This window comes from Protopterus annectens, chromosome 7.part0, assembly GCF_019279795.1.
Source record: "Protopterus annectens isolate FY-2018-M chromosome 7.part0, PAN1.0, whole genome shotgun sequence".
Lineage (NCBI taxonomy): Eukaryota > Metazoa > Chordata > Ceratodontiformes > Protopteridae > Protopterus > Protopterus annectens.
This window is the reverse complement of record NC_056739.1, coordinates 1971876961-1971897333: the sequence shown is the minus strand read 5'-3', so window position 1 is coordinate 1971897333 and position 20373 is coordinate 1971876961.

Genomic DNA, 20373 nt, shown 5'->3' with positions numbered 1-20373 from the left:
TACTCCATATGCAGTATAGCAGCACTTACAGTCTGTAGTCAGGTCAGGCACATCCCCCTCCTGTTTGTTGTCCTCTTTCCACAGTGAATGTTGTTAGAGGTAAATCCCCAACCCATCTGAGATGCTGTTCACCAAACGACAGTTCTAGTTCCTGCTCACAGTGACAGACAAGGGCCAACACCACCATGATGTTCCCAGGTATTGGAGTGCGTTTCCATGCAATTGGCTATGGGAATGTTACCACAGCTGTTCCACATGCAATCGGCTAGGGGAGGGCTGCAATTCATGCAGAGGCCGGCAGCTGATCATGAGCATCACTTAAAATACACATGCTGCTGCCTAAGCAAAGCAGGTGTGGGCCTCCACATCTACCAGAGAGGGAGTGGTGGAGGCAGACATAGGCGAATACATGTCAGGGAGGGGTGGGAAGGTAAAACTGAAGCATGTTTGTGTCACACACCTACCAGCACAGGGTATCAAACCCCAGACAGCTATGTAGTGCTATCACAGTTTGATGCAGTTATTGGATGCCCCACATGGGTTATCTGGTGAGGGAGCACTCAGAACATATATGTGATGGTGAGTGACATCTGCAACAGGGATATGGTAGATATACAGTAGGTGATGTACACATGCCTGTCTGCATGAACAGGTGCCAGCATCAACACAGACACACTCACACAGGGATGCACACACATTAACACACTTGGCAGGGCCAGGAGTACAACTCATCACTAGTGGGATTGCCACATCACATCAATGTGCAGGGAACACATGCACCACATGGGTCATATGGAGGTTGTATGGGCAGTGAGTATGAGGGGGTGTCAGACATCAGGCAGCATGCTTCACTGTGCCCTGGGGGGTATAGTGCATGTGAATGTGGACATACGCACCATACAACACACACACGCACAGGGTGCCAGTTCGGACATGCATGGGTGCATGTCTGCATGGGTGTGTGGTGGTCAAAAGTGCCAGCAGGCTATAAAAGGTTAGGCGATGGGTATACCTTGACATCAGGCCACATGATAATGATCTGCATTGTGGTTCAGGACTGTAGCTTCTGCATTTGCCCACACAGGTGAGTATTGCATCCCTCATCCAGTCACCTGGGTGACTGCTGTGTGTGGCCAATGCTGTGCATCACTTGCCATGTATGTGTTCCCTAGTCCTTGACTTGGATGGTGTCTAGGATGTGCACACCTCCCACATGCATGTACAGTGACATGTGGAACTGTACCTGTGGTTTCTGGCCCATGCTGTGAACTCAGGTTATCATCAGATGTGCCAGTCTTGCCCACCTGTGGCAGGGACTGGTAATGGTCAGCAGGTTTACCATGCACCTACATTGATAGCATGCTAACAGCATTCCCTGATGTCAGTGCCATCTGTCCATACAAGGCATGTTGTCAGGCATGGTATGTCCATTGTGAGTCACATGTGAAGGCACAGTGGGGTTGATAACTGTGATTGGCTGGCCTTGATGTCACATGTATGGGTATGGCTTTGCACCCCAGCCTCTCAGCTATTTACATCTGTTATCCCTGTATGATTGACATTGTGATATATAGTAGGGCCACCATAAATGAAATAAGCAAAACCCCACCACATTGCCCATAGGTCTCACACACTCACACCCACCTCTACATAGGATATGAGTTACACACACACACACACACACACACACACACACACACACACACACACACACACACACACACACACACACACACACACACACACACACCATGTCTGGGAGTAGAACCTCTACCTAACTAGTTTACTACACTACAGCACTATGCAGTTATAGTACACTCCACGGACATTACTGAAGTACAGCTTCCCCAAAGCTGTATTTCACAATTAATGACATCAGCAGGATTACCAAAGTAAGGCATTTGTAATGTACTGCGAGTGAGTAGCCTATAATGCATTGCTCCATACACAAACACTGAAACACACACAAATCATCCAGGACTGCCATGGATGGTGATGGAACCCTACCACCATTCTAAATCACACTACAGCAGTAGGCAGTTACAGGATGCACTATGGCAATTACTGAGCTATCACTTTCCCAGAGGTGTATTTCTAGGTGAGTGACATCAGCAGCCTTGCCAAAGTAGAGTATATGTATTGTACGGAGTGTGAGTAGCCTAAAAAGCATTGCTCTCTACTCAGTCAGACACACACACAGTTGCCAGGTCTGGGCTTTGAACACCTACCTAACTAATTTATCACACTACAGCAGTACACAGCTACAGAACATACTATGGTAATTACTGAGCTATCACTTTCCCATAGGTGTATTTCTAGGTGTGGAGTGTGAGTAGCCTAAAAAACATTGCTTTCTACTCAGTCAGACACACACACACACACAGTTGCCAGGTCTGGGGTTTGAATACCTGCCTAACTAATTTATCACACTACAGAAGTACACAGCTACAGAACATGATATGGTAATTACTGAGCTATCACTTTCCCAGAGGTGTATTTCTAGGTGAGTGACATCAGCAGCCTTGCCAAAGTTGAATATATGTATTGTACGGGGTGTGAGTAGCCTAACAAGCATTTCTCTCTACACATTCAGAGACAGACAGGCATGCACACAAACACACACTCACACAGTTGACAGGTCTGGGGTTAGTACTACTACCTAACTAGTCTATCACTACAGCAGTACGTAGTTATGGGATGCGCCATGCATATTACTGAGCTATAGCTCTCCCAAAGGTGTAATTCACATTGGATGACATCAGCAGGCTTATCATACTACTCCTATGGGGAGGGCAGTGTGTTCATGGGCCATACTCCATTCATGTAGGGGTTGACATGCCACATGCAGGCACAAACGGGGTCATATGTCACAGGTACATGTATACACCAACTAGATGGCTACTTCCTTGTACAGTCTTGTTGCACAGCTGGCACATGCACCACATAGTCTGTCATGCTGACAGGTACTGGTGGCTAGTATCCACAGTGGGTTACATCTGCACCTCATGTGTTGGCGGCCCTTTGGCTATGTGCCGGTTGGGACAGACCCACATGGCTCCTTGTCACGGTCACCCTCTTCCACACATCTATGCCTGTGTACTTGTGGCTTATTATAGTGTGTTGTCCTTACATATTTGGCTGTATTCCTATCCATTGTGTGTACATGTCAGGAGTGTTGCATACTGACATGTGTCTGCATTGAGAACTGTGACTGCCAGATATGTCTGGTCCACTGGTGTTTGCAGACATGGCCTTCATGTGTTTAAGTGTGTGAGCATGCCCAGTATGGCCATCTGTGTTGCATGTGTGGATCACGTCCAGGTAGTTTGTACTGTGGTGCTGACCTTTGTGTTGTACACCGACAGGTAGCATGCTGTGTCTGCAGGGTATCCATTGGTCATTTGACATTGACTGTTGCTACATTTCTGCATAGTGGCGGGACACCTGACTGTTTCTACTGTTATACACAGGAGTGGGGGGGGGGCGCAGCTGACTGTTACTATAAGTGTACATTGGATGGGGAGGCACACCTGACACTTGTACACATTTGCTAGGACTGTACCTGTATGTCAGGTACTCCATTTCAGTCTTTAGTCTTACCTATCCTGCTGGCTAGAGGCTTACCAGTGTACTACAAATCCTAGCTTTGTTTGCCTACATATTAGTTTCTGACTTCTTAGCCTTCACAACTTACATCATACTGCCTGGCCTGCTGTGGTCTGTCTGTGTAGGCCTGGGGGAGGAGTTACCCATAGGGCACATTCAGAGGCCATAGTACAGCATTTGTTTATGTTAATCTTCACCTGTCCTGCTGGCTGAAACTGTTGATGGGTATGTGAACCTTCCTGACTGGCATGTGTGGCTCTTATGGACACCCAAGTCACTCAGGCCATTTCCTGCAGTGGGTTTTGTCACCCTGTGTAGTACTGGCTACTATGGGGACTCCAGTACATGTTACAGATGTCATGATGCCACTATGGGTGTCTACTGTCTGCTGCCTTGACATTCGGCCACCCAATTCCGTTGCATGTTCACATCCATACCATAGCTACAGGTAAAAACACATTCTACTCCATTTGGCAATTGGTAGGTTGATTGACTTACCTTGAGGGTGTGCCGGACTTGAGGATGGTGCTGGAGGGTTGCTTATGTCGGATGCACATAGTACACTCCCTATACCTGGTTGGGCATATGTAGTGTCATGTTTGGCATCCCTTTTACTGTCTGTGTGAGTCAGAGAGAGGTGTCATTCCCTGAGTCCCTACTGTGTCAGTGCATATGCTGTGCATTGCCTCTTTGCCAAGGCCAGGGCATATTGGGCACACCCCTTCTGCCTACTGGGGCAGGCTCAAGTTGTTCCTCCTCCAAGTCACTCTGTGTGTCTACAAGCCTTGGCATTGGTGGGGGGCTGTGTGGCCCTGCCCCATGCTGTTCCTGCTGCAGCTGTTTCCGCAGGATCATATTGTGTAGCATAGCACATACCATAACAATTTGGGTACATGTAGCTGGTGAATAATGCAGGGATCCACTGGATGTGCCCAGACACCGGAACCATGACCTGAGCATCCCAAACACACGCTCTATCATATGTCTGGCCTGTGTGTGTGCCTCATTATGGTGTTGTTGTTCAGGTGTGTGCATTTCTGATGGGTGTCATCAGCCATGGCTCCAGTGGGTACCCAGCATCCCCCACTAAGTGACCATAGGGGATGTCCACATCAGCAAATCTGTGGTACAGCTGCGTCAGTTGCCATATGTGTGAATCGTCATAGCTTTCAGGGCAGCCAGCACACACATTCAGTATAATGCCCTGGGCATCACATACAATCTGGCAGTTGATGGAGGGGATGCCCCTGCAGTTGATGTAGGCCCTACCCTGCTCACCGGGTGGTGCTTTGATGCATAAGTGCATGCAGTCTATAGCATCCACTACTCCAGGGTAGTTTGCTCTTTGGTGGAAGAGACGCATATTGCTGGTCAACACCTCACGTGTGTTGAGGAAATATACCTGCTCACTGGCATGTCTTGACATGGCATATAGGAACTGATGGAATACTCTGGATGCTGATGCCTGTGAGATGCCCATGATATCCCCAGTTGTGCTTTTGAAGGTACCTGTGGCTAGTATACCTGGGCCTACACATACCTTGGTATACACTGGGATGGGTTCCCCTTGGCCAGTGTGGTGTGTCAGGTGTGGCCTGCACAGCTCAACGATTTGCTCTAGGAGGTCTCTGTCCACCCTATAGTGCTCCACTATCTCCAGCTCATGTAGCCCCTGGTAGGTTACCCTGGGTCTGTACACTCTTCTCTGTCTCCTCACTATGGGTTGTTCGGCAGCATTCACATCCTCACCACCCTCAGCCTCTTGCACATGTTATTCTATGTTACCTGCTGCAGCCCTTCTCATTTTGTAGGTTTGTTTTTTAAAATGTCCCTGCTTGTATACACCGGTGGTGTGGAGAGTGGAAAAACCAGGGGTGAAGGTGTTTGCTTGGTTTATAGTGGTGTTCTGGGATGGGCTGGTATGCTGCCTGTGTAATTAGCTGATTCTGATACATTTCACCTGGCAGCTCAGCTAGTTCTCCTTGATTACCTTCCTACTGCTTTTTTCCCTTCCCATTGCCTCCCTGTTTAAGCCTGTGTGTGCGCAGCACAGAGTGCTCAAATGTGCACAGAGCTGCTATTTCCTGGTTTAACTTTCTTTTTCTTCCTGTGAAACCCGGTGCCCGGCACGCACACCCACTTACACTTTGTAAGGAGTGCTAGGCAGTTTAGACACACCTCTAGCTTAGCTGTGCTAAGCTAGAAGCAGTCCCGAGCCACAGGGCTCTAATCCACTTACAATATGCCTGACACACACACCCCCACATGATGTCACCTATATTCTAGTCTTTCACCCAGCTATTTATATTCTTACACTCTTGGGACCTGCCTCACGCCCTGGAGAAATCTGGGATTCACTATCCTTCCCCTCATTTGCATAGGATTGCTTGCTAATGCATAGTTACATGTCCCACACTGAACCTCCCCCCTTAGCAACCATTACTCACTGGTCAGGTTGTCTTATGTCTGCCATTGACTTGCATGGCAGAATACTGCTTTTAGTTAGATGGCTTATTTTTGGTCTGTTTTATTATTTCCCCCCCGATCCCGTTTGTGCACCATTGCCCTATGCTTAAAAAGGCAAGATCGGCGAAAAAAAATAAAAGTTGCTTTTTTTATGATTTACACATTTTGCAATGCCAATGGCCTTCTACTTGGTGATTGGCATGCTTATTCAATGATATGCAGCCTTTATTTGGAGCTGTTCTAGCTCCGTTTGTAGTTTGCAGAAATATACTCGGTTACTAACCGAGTACATTTCTGCAGACTGCACTCGTCCTGCACTGACAGCTGCCTGCTTCCTGGATCACAAATTACCCTCATTTGCATGGTTTTCACCTGCAAATGAGGGTAATTTGCATACAGGAGCTCAGTCCATGCAGGATTAGCCTAAGAGCTCACGTGCATGTCCCAGGAGCTCGTTCCTGGATCGCACGTCGGCCATATTGCCAAAAATAGCTCTTAAACTAATCCTGCAGGCTATAAAGGGCTTCATAAATCTGGGGGGGGGGTGTCTAAAAAGTGTGATGGGGCAGGAAGCTGAGGGGGAAAGTAAGTGTTCTTCTATCAGAATACTTAGTATGTACTAAATTTTCTATTTATTCCCATCTTCTCTGTTATACAAACTAAATCCTTACCATTATGACTTTTCTGCATTCTTTTGCTGTACTACAACTTTACATACCATTACAACTTTTCTACATAATTTTTCTGTTGAAGTACTTAACAATTTTCTACATTCTGTGTTCTGCTACTTAACTTTCCACACTGCCCTTTTTATCCCCCCTCAAATATGCCTTTATTCCTGTCACTAATCCTTTATTTCCCTTCTTGCATATTCTACTAAACCTTTACCTTTATTTTTGTACTCTTCTACAGCCCCTGTCACTCTAATTACATTGTACTGTAAACAGTTATATTACCTATCCACATCAGCATTTTCATCTTACTGTTTCTGTATAATTAATTAGAACCTATTATAAACTTATCACATTTTCACTGTTATTGTTACTACCAGCCTCCACTCTGAAAATTGGCATTATTCAGCAAGGTTAAACTAGTCAACAAAATGCAAATACTTTCAATTAAATCAATAAATTTCAACATGTGCTGAAGGCATGAACATCAAAACTATGATAGTCATTTACCATGTTGACCTACCAGCTGTGTGCTGCTAAGAAAAGTGATTCATAATCATAAAGAGGTAAGTTGCGCTCAGACATAACAGCATGTATGGTACAACAGTAGCAGTCTCTACAGTGTCAGCAGCCTTCACATTTAAGAATATATAGACTGCCCTGTTCAGCTTTTCAGACTATACTAAAAACAGTTCAAGCAGATGCTGCTCCCTGATGGCTTCACTAAACCACTAGTGTCATCGAAGTCTGTATTCAACAGTAAAGTTGTGAATGAGGGCCACTGATACCATCAGATGAATGAACGCATTGCCTTCAGCCACTATGGTAAGATCAGGCCTATTGGCAGTAGTTGTGCATGTACAGTACTTGCAGTGCCCAATGGGTACAATGATCTCATAAGGATACCTCCAGCTGCTGTACCAGCACTACTGACTACAGGTCAGTGCATGCATCCTTCTTATGTGTACGTTTGTCATACTGTGTTGTAGAATGATGTGTTTGCTGGTAACATGTGTGTAGTGCAGGAGGGTGTCTCAGGTCGTTACCTGCATGTACAATGATGTGGTGCTTGGTATATGTGGTGTGCCTGTGGCTGACCTGAGGTGTAATGTGTAGTGGATTCTAGCTCCCCAGCCTGTGACCCTCTCCTTGTTCTCTCCTTGTTCAGTCTGATGTGTGCACACTGACTTTGTGAACTATGTGTTGCATTTGCTATGTCTTGAGGTGGTGGCTTCTTGCGTGTCTGCTTTGGAGGCCTCTGTTGTTTTTGGTAGATTTTAATCAGTGCCGTGAGTATGTTTTTTTGTTGTTTATGGTGTTTGGTTTGCAGTTGTGATAGTTCTATGTGAGACTTCAGGTGTGGTGTTGTTCCTTCTCCTCCTGACTGGTCTTGTGAATTGGAATTGAGAGAGCAGCAGCCCCTCAGCCTCAGTATAGGTTGCATCTCTCGCATTGTATATTGTTGTATTTAGGAGGAGGAGGAGGTTGTGTATGAGGCAATTGGGACATTGCCTCAAGATTCCCAAGATTCACCAGCTGAACAGGAGAGACGCTAGCAACTGAACCACACGACAGAAATAGTGAAAGAAAAAAATTGCTGAAAAATTGAAAAGTATTAAAGGACCTAAATAAGGAAAGGGGAACAGGTACTCCAATGAAGTTTATTTATTTTAAGGACTTGTTTAAGTTTGTTTTTTGCTTTAGCTTTACCTGCTAGGAGCAAGTGATAGAGTATAGGCTGTTTAGATTGCAAGAGAACAGTTTAGAAGGTAAAAATTGAAGAAGGACTTGGCGGAGCCACAGAAAAGAACACCTTTGGTTAACCGCCGTTTAAAAGCGCATATCCACGCGCCGCCAGCGCCCGCCTTTGGCGCAAAGTTAACTAGCCGTAAAGAAACAAAGGCAGCTAGAAATGAATTTAAAACACCAATTACTAACGAAAGCACCAACTGCACTTCTTAGGAGATAGGTAGGCTGCTCCCAGGCTCCCCAAGGCCAACCAAGAGCAATCCAGAAACCCAGTGAGACAGTGAGTAATGGACAACACACAGCCCACACACCAACACAGCATATACAAGACAATGCCTGTCAAAGCAACAAAAAAAACAAGATAAAAGATTTTTTTTTTTTTTTTTTTTTTTTTTTTTAAAATTTTTTTGCAGAGATAATTTTGTTTTGCAGGCTATACACACAGAAATGCACACACACTATAGCACTAAACACAGGCAAGCACACTTTAGTAACAAAAATTCAAAACAATTAAACAAAGAAGCATTTTTAAAATAAAATTCAGCAAAAATGTATCTGACTCGAATATTTTAGAGCAATATACACATTGCAAATATCCTCCCAAGTGATTTGTATGTAGCAATACTGCTTGGGACAAGATTAAATGTGCACATCGCAGCAATCATCATATGCAGCTAGAAATTATGTCCTATTCTCTATAACACCAGCCTAAAACACACATGGTCAAACAATGCCTCCCAGGTGTCACACTGATCTGCTAGGATTGGTTCATATACTGGCAGCATGTAACTTAAGTGAATAATACAGTAAATATTACATACAGCAGATAGGTCATATCTTGTGCATAGATGGCATCTCTGTTTCAACCATTTCCTCCATCTGTATACCTCACACTCATTCTATCACACTAGACCATTTTACCTGTGCCTACACTGCCCTGCCATCAACAGAGTGCCAATTTTGATAATAAGCTTGACAGTAAGAACATGCCAAACATCAAGTTCTGGACCCTCATGTTCTTGTAGCAGACTGTGAGTAAAATCTTGTGTAAAAAGTAAACAAACATAAGGCTCTACATTTACTTAGTATAGGTGCCCTCATTTTAAAGTAAATAGTGCAGAATGTCATCACCATTCCTCTCCTCAGTGTTTTAAATGCAAGAGTGAGAAATAAACTTGCAGGTAATCTGTACACATATTGTGCTGCTATCTGTGCAATGTATTGGAAACTAGCTTTCCTCTCTTTTAATGGATCGAGTCATATTGTACGTAACCACACTTTGCTTTATTATACTGCACTATTATTGTTATTTATCATTCTGCTAGGCTTACATAATTAGTGTGTTAAAGATTACACAGTTCAGCTTCCATTACAATGCTAGGGTTGTATTAAACCATAGAATAGTTGAATGTCACTAAGGAAGCTATACTTTATAATGCTGTTAGTATATACACTTTTATCAATGTTGTTCAGTTACTAAATTATAATGATTGGTGCACAATATTCTGTAAATTGATAAGCAAAAATAGGAAGGTTGCAGTTCACTGTTTACCACCATGTTTCATAACACAGTTTGTTATGCCTTGTGCAAGCCTTGTTATGTAAGCTGTAAATTGGAATATAGTAAACCATATCAATGCTGAGGAAAATTTTACTGCTGCAAAAAATGTGTTCCCCCTTCAGACCTTGAAAAAGTATGATCTTACTTTAGTGGGCAAGGTGGAGTCATGTGGAAACACTAACATGTCACGGCGTTTAAGTTCAATCAGTGTCTTGGGTCACCACTGTGACTGATGTAAATGGAGAAAGTCACTGGAAATTGCTGCAGGTTGGAATGGCACAAGTAAGCACACATGGCTTTACTGCTCCTGCTATTTTTGACCTTGTAGTTCATGTAAATGCATCACAGCTTCACTTCGTGTGACAACTTAGCAGATTCTGCTGACATTTTTTAACAAATGGCCCACTAATTCTGCTAAAGACCAGGTGGGATATGCCACTAATTCCAGTGACCAAAATGCAGAGTGAATAGCTGAGGTGAATTCTACTCATCTCAAATGATGCTGCCTGTAACTTCATGCCAGTCACTGGCAGTGTGGGTGCATTGCGTATGTCAGGCAAAACTCAGCATAACCTTGATAATATGACAGAAGTGCCAGAAACATATATGGCAGTAGAAGCAGGTTTCCCTGAATAAAACACACCTGAAGTGGTTGCATCTCAGTATCATGATTCCACAGCACAGATCCATGTGGATCAGATATCAGTACTTTATCAAATGTGGGTATACCTTCCATCAGCAGTGATTTGTAGTTACTTCCCAGGACTGCCTCAGCAATATATTCCCAGATGCACAGAAGTCAGTGGTGGTAAACAATCAGCTGATGTGGAATGCTATCTGCACTCAGTCTGCTGCTATGTGTGCTTTCCAGGAGTTGGCCAACAAGATTTGCATCATGGACACAACTTATGACTAGTGCCTTTGAGAGACAATGCTTTTCATAGTACCTGTAATGACCAGTGCAGCCCTTAGTGGCTGCTTCCTCAGAACGATGTCATGCAACACCAGATTTTTTCCATGTGGCAGGATTAGAAGTGGATGACCTTGGTTATTGGGAGATGTAGCAAGTACTTCTGCAGCAGCTGCAGGAAGCTGGACATCAGCTATCTCTGTGGCCAGGAGACCTGTCACTTTGTAGTGTGGCCATCCCTATCCATCTGTCTTACCATCCCTCACAGTCATTCCTTGCCTCCAGCACAGTGTGACTCCAAAGCAGCTTTCATCTATCCTAGTCTAACCAAGAGAATCTTGAGTCTCAGTACTTCCATACAGTGAGGCAAATCTGCATTGTATCACCTTGCAAGTACACAACTTGTGAAATATTCCTGGAGGCATCCTTGTAGCACATCACATAGCACACCCCATGGAAATATTATTGTAAACTCCCTCAGTGCTGCCAAGCCAACACAGAGGTGTTTTCTGTCCACCCCCTGTGTCTGTCCCAAGCACTGTCTCCTATAGACATCCCAGCCACTGTGTGTTCTGTCGTCTGTTCAAATGATGATAGCTGTATAATATGATATTTTTCTGTGGGTGTTACTGTGTTGACACAGCTGGCATAATGGCTAAGGTCTTCATCTCACAGACAAAAGGTACAGGGTTCAAGCCTCACCTCCATTCACTGTCTGTGGGGAACCTGCATGTTGTCCCCTGCCTGTTTGGGATTTTTTTTCCCACATCCTAAAAACATGCCAGCTGTTTTCATCAAGGATGAAATCTACTGGATTAAAATGCAGCCTCATCACTTGTATTTGAGAGGTATGGCAACAGCGCAGACACAAAACTGAACAGAGCCATGGACAGCAGCATAGACTCTATGTAGTGCCTATTGGGACAAAAGTTGTATACACCACTCACTTTAGGAATCAAATGTGGTGCACAGTATCCTCTAAATTTGATGAACACAGGCCACATACTGTGCACTTTGTCAGACCTAGCCATTCAATGGTGTAAAAATAGGCTCTAGGTAATTTGGCCTTGTTGACTAATGCTGCCAAAAATGGGCATGGGGTATTTGCTGGTGCTAAGTAGGGTGAGGATATGATCTATGCTGTGGGCTCATTCAAATTGTGGAAGGGGTATATGTGCTCCTATTGATCTGTGTGCACTCTCCCTAAAGCTCAGCAGCTCTGCGTTAATACTGACCTGCCAGCGTCCAGCTCACCAGCCTGAGTTTCCTAAGATAGCTCTGTTGAACAAAAGCTGGACAATAAAACCAATCATCCTGACAAAAAATGAACTAAAGATTGCTATTATGAATATATAGGTTCACTGACAGGATGCAGCTTGGAAGTAGATGGCATGATGGTAAGGAGGAGATTATCCAGGAGACGAGGTAGAAGGACAGTGCAGCAAATTCATTCTACTTGGGATCCAGAGTCTACTAATCAGGGAGAGGCCACACCAGAAATTGTATGGGAACTGTGGTGAGAAAAAGTCTTCTGAAGACAGTGAGAGATGTCATCAGAATTCGTGGACTTGTGGCAATCAGACTCAAGTGTAAGGATAGGGCAGTATTTATAACATCAGTCATTGCTCCTCAACAGGATTGTGATGATGAGGATGAGAATGCACTCAGGCAGCAGCTGCAAGACCTATTAGTCACAGTGGAAGAAAATGATTTAGTACTGATAACAGGGGACCATACCTCTTAACCTGCAAGAAATCTGGACAAATCCAAAAATAATGGTGGACAAAGACCCGAAAATAGCAAGTGATTTTAAATATTGCTCCTATAAACTTAGAAAGTTGCAAGAATAATAGGATTTGTGTTAGTATGCATTTTCTGAAGGATATGATTCGCCAGAAAACCACAGATTTTATGAGGATCAGACCAAAAATGTAAGGAAAAAATATGGACATAATGTAAAAATATGGACAGTTAAGAGGTCTGTGGGGGACCGAAACACTCACATCAGGACAGAAAGAACAGGGTATAAAAACTGCCAGGGACCACATGGGTGTGCCAACAGGAATAAAGAAAAAGAAGTCATTGTAGATCTCTGATAAATGGCTTATTTGAGCCCAACACATGGTAAACCAAAAGAGACAGTCAAAAGATCATATACAATAGTGGTCAACATGCAACTCAAGTAGACTTTCTTCCAGTGAGAAAAGGGCATTGGGGAAGAATCAGAGATTGTAAAGTCATTCTTATTGAAACTGCTAGCTCTCAGCACAAGCCTCTAGTGGCCACAATCAGGTGCAAGCAGTGTTCAAAGCAGGCTCTAAGGTCAACAGAGACCAGGCTGAAGACTTGGACGTTGACTGGAGTGAGAACACAGAAATTCAAGGAATTCAAGGAAATGCTTAGGGCTCTAGTACCTCAGGAAGAAGAGGAAATAGGTAGAGTAGAAGAAGAAATGCAGTATTTCTAAGAAGAAATGCAGAATTTCAAAGTAGCATGTGAACAGATATGCTGTGAGCCAGGTATGGAAGTAAGGTGCATAAAAAAGTTGGTAATGGAATGCAGAAGTCCAGGAAGTTATAAAAAAGAAAGAAGGAACACAAGAAGAAGTGGGAAATGGAAAAGACAAACCATACTAAGAAGGAAAACTGGCGGGCTAACAAATAGGCTAAGACAGCAGTTACAGTGGCAAAGAGTTAGACATCGGAGAAACTCTACCAGCACTGGAAGGGGACTCAACAGCTGGCAGAAAGAAACTCTTTTAAGTTGCAAGGCAAAGACAAAAATATGAACAAAATAGCCACCAGACACCATTCAAAAGGGATACTAGCAACAATTTGCACAATAGTTCAGAGGCTGTCAAAGGCAGAGAGAAGGAATACTTCTAGAAGCTCCTGAATGAAGGAAAACCCCACAAAAACTGTACTGTCTCATGCACAATGAAAGAGGAAAAAAGAAATGCACATCCTTGAAGAAGGAAAAATATTGCTAAGGAAAATGAAGTCAGGGGAAGCAGCAGGCTCTGATGCAGTCACATCAGATATGATGAAAGATAAAGATGTTAGGCGAGTTAGAGGAGAAGTGGTTCCTGAGGGCACTCATCGCAGTATGGAGACAAAGGTGCATCCCAGATTACTGCAGAATATGCATTGTAGTACCATTGCACATGAAAATGCTGGAGAGGGGGGGTGGATAAATGAATAGGAGGGAGAGGTGGTAATCCTAGCCAGGAGATGTCTCAGGTAGACATTGTGCTAATAAATGCAGTTATGTCCAGAAAAAAAAAACATGAAAACAGCAAATGTCATAAGAATTTAGAATAAAAAATACTTCCTAAGTTTCGTGAAATAGATGCATAAAACACTTATTTTGCATCTTTGACACCTTTGACAAAAACTGAAATCTAGTTCCTCACACTGGTTGTGAGTATGATCTATACTGCAAAATCTTACATTTCTGTAAAAAATGTCCAATGCTGGGCACCTGAAAAGGGACAGTCCTACTTCCAGCTGGGATCAGCAATGCAGTTCCATCATCTGACAGATCAGGATATCACATCCGCTGTCAGTGCAATATGCAAAGATAGTTTTAATGTTCATATCTTCTCAGTAGATCAGTTGGCAGAGTATTCAGCTGTAGCCTTCCCTGTTACACAGATGTTCATGTGGAACCACATGGTGCCTTAAATGCAGCATGTGTGCTTTCAATGGCACCCATTACTTCAGGGAGGAAGACTCTGTCTTATAAGTCACTCAGGGTGCTGGCTCACTTCTCTGCTGTTCTTTGAAACCATATATGCTGAGCTACATAGTGAAGTAAAACATCCGGGAACCTGTCTGGGATCCACAAAGGAGAGAAACAGGAGAACCCTAGTGCGCCCCCTCTTGTCATTTAGAAAGCTCCTATGGTTAGTGTAGTTAAAGCAACTTAAACCTTGGCATCAACTGGAATAGGACAGGAATGCAGCCCCTGGCATGGCATATTTAGTTAGCACACACCATAGATGCTGCCCTTTAGAGCCAATTCAACAGATATCAATCCACAATTTTCTGCTCTGTCAAAACATAGTAGGTCAGATGGTTAAGAATAAAGGATAGGCTTGGAAAGAGATTTGAAAGGACTGACAGGCGGTGCAGAAATGTACATCTAAAGTCTAATGCAAATACATATGAAATGCTACACTTTGGACACACTGATGTGTGAAAAGTACATGCTAGGGGATATCCTTTCTCATATGAATGGCCAGGAAGCTCTTATGACTCATCAGGTAAAAGCTATAACACCTAGAGCCATTAGACTACTTGAATGCATCTTCAAATTGACTGAATCCAAAGACAGAGAGTTTAAGGATCCATGTCAATCCACACTGCAGAAAGCACTTCTGGAAAGCACACAGTGGTAAAGAAGAAAAAGTATTAAAAAGGGTTCAGAGGACAGCAATAGGTGGCATAAAGCAGACAGAGGAAGAAAAGTTACTGTAAGTAAAAAGTCTGGCAGAGTTAAAACTATACTTGCTGGACAATACATGAATCAGAAGAGCATAATGCAAATATACAGCATCACAAAAAGTCAGCATGAGTGAAGAAAGCTTAATAGGAAGGATGGGAGTGCAATGAGTCAACAACTGCAAATACAAGGAAGTAGTTTCAATCTTGACCTAAAGAAGTATTACTTTGTGGAAAGGGTGGTGCATGTATGGAACAAGCTGGCATAATAGGGAATGGGAAGCAAATCAGTGCAATCATTCAAAAGGACATGAGTTTTCTGGAAGAGGAAGGTAAAACACAGGTGGGTGATCTGCAAGATGTTACCTGTGTACATAACTTTCAAATGTCAAGATTTTTGGTCTGTTTCTCATAACATTTGTGAATTTCTGGTAAATCACTGAAAAGTGAAATCAATAAATAATTACATATATTTCATATTTTTTCACACTTGTTTCACATTTCATATCCTTCAGAAAATGCATCGTAATACAAATCCAAGTATTCTAGCAACTTCCTAAGTTTGTAAGAGCAATATTTAAGATCTGTCCCTATTTTTGGGCCTTTGACCCCCCCCCCATTATTTTAGGCATCGACCAGATCTCTTGCACTAAGAAGTTGAGAGCTGTGACTGTGTATGCCAGCCATACTTAACAGAAAAACTACCCCTTATCATACCCTAATGTGATGTGATGTGATATGACATGAGAATGAAGGGGGAAGTCACTGTCCTTTGTGGATACCAATAGTATACAGAGAAGGGGATGTAAAAAATGAATGTGAGTGAGTCAAATGTCAAAAGTAGAGCTTTATCTGAAAGACGGAGAACCATAATCATGGATGATCTTCTTTTTATTTTATTTTATGCTACATATTCATTAATAACATGCCCACTGAGGGCAAGTGCTTCCTTACACTGTCTACCCAACAGACCATTGATGTTGGCCTAAGCAATGAGAGAGAAAGGGTTAGTGGTCATTTGTGATTATGCCATATGATATCTACTGTCCCTGGAGTATTACTGGGACATGCTACAAGAAACAAGAGCTGAGATTACAGGAAACAGATTTTAGTCAGCAGGAAAATACAGGACCAACAAAGAAAGAGAACTCTGGAGGAGTTGTAGACTGTAGTAAGAAATAAATGAGGAAGAGAATGATAAACTGTATCAGAGGAAGGGAATGATACCTTGTATCAGAGGAAGGGAATGATATCATATATCTGAGGAAGGGAATGAGAGTCTGTATCAGAGGAAGGGAATGATACACTGTATCAGAGGAAGGGAATGAGATCATATATCTGAGGAAGGGAATGAGAGTCTGTATCAGAGGAAGGGAATGATACCTTGTATCAGAGGAAGGGAATGATATCATATATCTGAGGAAGGGAATGAGAGTCTGTATTAGAGGAAGGGAATGATACACTGTATCAGAGGAAGGGAATGATATCATATATCTGAGGAAGGGAATGAGAGTGTGTATAAGAGGAAAGGAATGATACCCTGTATCAGAGGAAGGGAATTATATCATATATCTGAGGAAGGGAATGAGAGTCTGTATCAGAGGAAGGGAATGATACACTGTATCAGAGGAATGTATCAGAGGAAGGGAATGATATCATATATCTGAGGAAGGGAATGAGAGTCTGTATAAGAGGAAGGGAATGATAAACTGTATCAGAGGAAGGGAATGATACCTTGTATCAGAGGAAGGGAATGATATCATATATCTGAGGAAGGGAATGAGAGTCTGTATCAGAGGAAGGGAATGATACACTGTATCAGAGGAAGGGAATGATATCATATATCTGAGGAAGGGAATGAAAGTCTGTATCAGAGGAAGGGAATGATAAACTGTATCAGAGGAAGGGAATGATACCTTGTATCAGAGGAAGGGAATGATATCATATATCTGAGGAAGGGAATGAGAGTCTGTATCAGAGGAAGGGAATGATAAACTGTATCAGAGGAAGGGAATGATACCCTGTATCAGAGGAAGGGAATTATATCATATATCTGAGGAAGGGAATGAGAGTCTGTATCAGAGGAAGGGAATGATACCCTGTATCAGAGGAAGGGAATGATATCATATATCTGAAGAATGGAATGAGAGTCTGTATAAGAGGAAGGGAATGATACCTTGTATCAGAGGAATGGAATGAGAGTCTGTATCAGAGGAAGGGAATGATACCCTGTATCAGAAGAAGGGAATTATATCATATATCTGAGGAAGGGAATGAGAGTCTGTATCAGAGGAAGGGAATGATACCCTGTATCAGAGGAAGGGTATGATATCCTGTATCAGAGGAAGGGAATTATATCATATATCTGAGGAAGGGAATGAGAGTCTGTATCAGAGGAAGGGAATGATACCCTGTATCAGAGGAAGGGAATTATATCATATATCTGAGGAAGGGAATGAGAGTCTGTATCAGAGGAAGGGAATGATACCCTGTATCAGAGGAAGGGAATGATACCTTGTATCAGAGGAAGGGAATGATATCATATATCTGAGGAAGGGAATGAGAGTCTGTATCAGAGGAAGGGAATGATAAACTGTATCAGAGGAAGGGAATGATACCTTGTATCAGAGGAAGGGAATGATATCATATATCTGAGGAAGGGAATGAAAGTCTATATCAGAGGAAGGGAATGATACCCTGTATCACAATCAGGGTCGGCGTTAGGTCAACTGGTGCCCTAGACAAACGGGCTGCACAGCACACACACACACACACACACACACACACACACACACACACACACACACACACACACACACACAAAATGCCACCTGGTACCCCCATCCTTGTCTATTTACAACATCCATTTTACTGGAAATGCGCCCTTGCTAGAGCCTTTGCCTAAGGCCAGCTATGATCAGAATAAACATATAAGGAAAGAAAAGACCATAAGTCTCGTTAAAAAGAGAAGCAAGGGGATATCGCTGAAAAGTATAAGGGCTATACAAGGACAAAAATAGGCCTCAGGATGAGAAAAGAGTCAGATCCTGACAAGACAAAAAGGTTAGCAATTGTCCCAGCATGAAAATAGAGAAATTATGGATTGAAACAAATGGACCAGTGGAAGACAGGTAGGAAGCTGCAATAAATTTTCATTGAAAGGCTGAATACAAGGTCAAGGTATGCTTAACTTATGACTTCATGAAGGCCAGTTGCATTTCTGTGCATGGGATTATCACACTTCACAGTATATAGCCTTCTTCTGAGCTTTAGTTACCTAGGTGTACGACCTTGCATTACTTCACACAGAAGACAAGGTGTCAAACATTTGACCTTTTTGTAAGTTTGCAAAAAATTACTGTTTAGCCTATGGATGGGATCTTCTGTATAAACTCTCCTGACACTCTTTAGGTCATCGGCAAAGAGACACACTTTTCCTTCTTGTTACTGATTAATGTCATGCATATAGATACTATAGAGGACTGGACACAGAAATGATCCCTGTGAGGTAACATCTCCTTCTTCAAAGCAGCACTTATTTGCTATCTTACGGTGTGCCTTTTTGTCAGGAAAATTTTTGACCAATGATAGCCTGGGACTCATTGCATAGCTGGCTAACTTGGGTGCTAATCCTTTGGACAGGATTACATCAGGAGTCTTGAGTAAAGAAATAACTGAAGTAGACATCATTAGCATTTTTATGTATATATAGTGACTACAGCAACTGTGTCACTTATGATATGTCCTTTCATAAATGAGACTGCCACTCATCACAAAATAGTACAGTTCGCTATCATTACTTTATACCATCTGAAAGGCACTCATTATTTTTGCCTACAGTGGATAAACCTAGAAAATGACATCTTTCTGCAAACCCAGTGTAAGATTTGCCTCAAATAATGCATTCCAAATAAGGATGTCAACTGTCATGGGAATGCATATTCAAGAAACAGACAAAAGTGTATATATATATATATATATATATATATATATATATATATATATATATATACATATATATATGTTTTTTTTATTCAGCTGCTCTTACTGTAACTGTCTTAGTTGCTCTTCTGCGTGCTATCTGTTCAGTCACTCGTACTCTACACTTATTACTGCTTGTTAGTAGCCTTCTAATTTACTGCCTTCTGCACTTGTTTTTTAGTAATTTGTTAATTTAATTGCATTTATTTGAACTGTATTTGCCGTAGTGTTGCTACACACTTGGGTGTGCTGGCCTGCACTACAATTTGAATTGTATTTACTGCTATTTTAACTGCTTTTCTGTAACAAATAAATAAATAAATAAATAAAAATTCTGAGCTTATTTCCTGCCTTTCAGGTAACTAGTCAAGTCCAGATACAGACTTGCTGCATCCAAGACTGTTGGTAAGCTTCTGAGCCTCCCAAGCCTTTCTGTGTTGGAGGGAAGCCTTCTAGCTTATCAGTGGGAATGGTAAGCACTATCTACCATGGGAAGAGTGGGTTTTGGCCCTGAAATTGTAGTTCATTGGCCATTTGGGCAGTTTTTCCATCTCTTTCTACTTTCTGGTTAAAAGCCCATTTTGCATTTGGTCCCTGCCTTTCCTATAACTAGTGTAGTCCAGGTACAGATTTGCTGTATCCAGGACTGTTGGTAAGCTTCTGAGCCCCCCAAGCCCTTCTGTGTTGGAGAGAAGCCTTTTAGCTTATCAGTGGGAGTGGTGAGCAGTAGGTAATCTATCTACCACAGGAGGAGTGGTTTATGGCCCAGAAATTATAGTTTATTGGTCATTTGGGAAGCTTTTCCATCTCTTTCAACCTTCTGATTTAAAAGTCTGTGTTTGCGCTTGTTTCCTGCTTTTCCTGTTACTAGTCTAGTCCAGGTACAGATTTGATGTATCCAGGACTCTTTGTAAGCTTCTGAGCCCCCCAAGCCTTTCCATGTTGGAGGGAAGCCTTCTAGCTTATCAGTGGGAGTGGTAAGCATCA